Source organism: Hydra vulgaris, chromosome 12 (assembly GCF_038396675.1).
Source record: "Hydra vulgaris chromosome 12, alternate assembly HydraT2T_AEP".
Taxonomy (NCBI): domain Eukaryota; kingdom Metazoa; phylum Cnidaria; class Hydrozoa; order Anthoathecata; family Hydridae; genus Hydra; species Hydra vulgaris.
Window position 1 is genome coordinate 39,512,501 of NC_088931.1, and position 3,248 is coordinate 39,515,748.

The following is a 3,248-nucleotide window of genomic DNA, read 5'->3' on the forward strand; positions in this document are numbered from 1 at the left end:
CTTCGAATTCTAATGGTTTTGACAGTACTTTTACTACGGGATCTTTTGCTAACCCTGGCACTGCTGCTACTATTTCTTCTTATGTTGGCACTGCATCCACTGTTACTCCGGAATCATCTTCTAGCTCTGTTTTAAATTTTTCTTCTTCGTTTACTAACTCAGCTAACAAAGATGCTAACTCTGCTTCCACTGTTACAGTCTACCAAAAAAAGCATCTAAGTAATAGCCCGCATCAACATGTGTTAGTTTTTCCAAAACATACATGTGGTAGTCAGAAGCGATCATTCTGTCAGCAACGGTACAAGCTGTTTCCGTGGTTGCATTACAACAAATATAACGATACAGTTTTATGCGACTATTGTATGTTAACGGTAATGATAATATATCATCTTTAAAATGCCACAACGATGTTTTCACAAAAACTTGATTTTATAATTGGAAAAAGGGTTACAAGTATTCCAGAAACACCAAAATACTCTTTCTCATCGAGAAGCCATCGAGAATTTTAAAACTATTTCTTCAACAACTAAAGATATTGGTGAACTTCTCAGCAAAACTCAAGCGGAGGTAAAAATGGAAAATAGAGCAATGTTAATAATAATAATTGCTCATGTAATTACAAAGTTGATAAAAAAATTTACCAAAGTGAATGCCTTTTCAAAAAAGGTAAAAGAAAATATTATCTCTGGGACACCCGGTATTTGTATGCTTTGCCCTACACGCTGGACGGTAAGAGTAGAATCATTTTATTCCATACCTAAAAACTATGAACCTCTACAAGTTGCTTGGGAAGAAGCTAAATCTGAGACAAAAGGCAGTGAGATCTTGTTTTGAATTGAATTGGGCAAGACTATTCTAAGCATGGTAAACAATTTTTAAAAAAGTTTGCAAAAGGTTACACTTTTGGCTAGTGAAGGTCAGAAAGTTGTTAAAAAAACTTTGGTTACATTAAAATCTATCCGGTCTAAAAATCTATCCGGCATGAAAATTCATTTGAGCTATTCTGGAGCCGTATTGAAATCAAAAGAAAATTGCCTCAACTAGAAAAACCTGCTTTGCCCCGCCATCGCAAAGAACCTCGTTGTTTTGAAATAGGAGTATTTGCATCAGTATTATCTGAAAATTCAATTTTTGACATTTTCAAGAAGATATATTTTGAAGCTACAGAAATAACAATTGGCAGTATTCAATATATATCTAAACAACAAGGATATTTAATGCTTCAAAAGATAGAATCAGTACTTATAAATGTTTCATCTGAAGGTTGTTCAATAAATAAAGAAGTTCTTGCTTTCTATGCTACAGATTTAAATGCATGCACAATTGCAAGTTATGCACGAATCCACAACTGAACCATTAGACACTTTACAAAAAGTCCTTAATTTTGTCAGGTAAGTTATTTTCTATAAACCTCATTGATATTTATTTAATAATAACGAATGCAGTATATTTCAAATTGACCAACATATGCACTACAATGAGTATTTTTATGCTAATATAACACATAATTTTTTGTGTTTTACAAAGAAGCAAATGAAGTTGAAAAAAAATCATTATCAAAAATTAGGAAGTTGATAAAAACATATTCTTATGATACCTGCAACAAACGCTACTAGCGAGACACACTACAAAGAATCAAAACTTGGTTAAGAAGCACCATAAATCAAGCACAGTTAAACTGGTGTATGCTGTTAAATATACACACAAAAAAAATTGATGAACTGAACATCATAGATATAGACAATGATTTTGTAGCCGAAGTGAAGGTAGAAAAACTGTATTTGGACAATTTTGAAAAAATCTTGAAACTGCTATAATGTTATATAAAGGTTTATACTATATGAAACTTGAAGTTTGTAAAAATAGCCAAATTTTTTTTTCCGTTTCTGATCTATAATTTATTTTTCGAATCACGTACGCATTCGAAAATATTATATTTTAAGAACGAATTTTACTTCATATCATTAAAAACATTTTTAAATAGTAAATTACCTCAAAAACCTAAGAGAAATCACATTTAAAAAAAAGTTAGTATAATACATACAGTGTAGAATTCTGAAGAGTTTTATTGTTAAGAGACATGTTATTTGAAAACCTACTCTTCATAGCCCAAATTTATTCAATTCTAATAAACAGAAATAATCTCTAAGTCCAATCTAACAACAATTAACATGCACTGGAATTTCAGACTAAGTGGACAAAAAATTATTCATAAAGTCCTTATAAATCCTGAGGTTCATGATTTATATTATTATTATGAAACGGTATAACGACATATACGATGTATATACGATGAGGTCAGGATCACCCAGTTGGCACATACGTTGGTAAATTGTAATACAAATAGTTTTCTATACTCATTTATCAAATCATTACGAATATGGCTTTGTTTTTAATTTTTATTTCAATTTTACTTAAGAATTTTTAATGTATAATTGTTTTTTTTTAACTCACGTGAAATGAAAGGGGTTTGACGATAAGACTGCAGTCTTCTACCTGCAGTCTTCTACCTGTCATTATTTTAATTTTTATCTTTTTTATAAATGTATGCATGCAAATATACTTGTATTTATAAATGTATTAACGTTATATGTACGTAATATGTATTGTGACGTAATAAATTACAATGATAATAAAAAACAACAACAAAGAAACGTTAGAACAATGTTACGAGTTACGTTGGTACAACATTGGTCGCCAATATACCATGCAAATGCGACGTCGCCAACAACTGAGATCTAACGTCGGCACAACTAGATAAAAGTCAGAAATGGCAAAGTTATATAACAAATATATATTTGTCGGCTAATCAAATTTACACATATTAATGATGTTTGTTTTGCTTGTGGTTTCATATTTTAGTATTTACAGAAGATTTTATTTAGGATATATAATTTTGCACTTACAACGTTGAGTTTTATTCATTGTATCAACGTTAATTCATATAATATTGAATTAATGTTGGGTTATAAACATTGGGTCAACCTTAATTCATATACTTTGAATCAACGTTGCACAGTGGGCTAATTTTCAAAAAAGCTGGCCAAAAGTCAAAAAAAAAAAATCACTATTATGATTTTATTATTTTGAAACTACATAAACAAAGCCCTGTTGCATTTAATTGTATAAGAAAAAATTGTGTAAATTTTAAAGTTACCTAAATCTACGCAGTTAAACATCTGTTATTAAAAACACTTAATAGGCATTTTAAAAACAAAAAAAAAATGTGGTCAAATAAGTATCGTTTA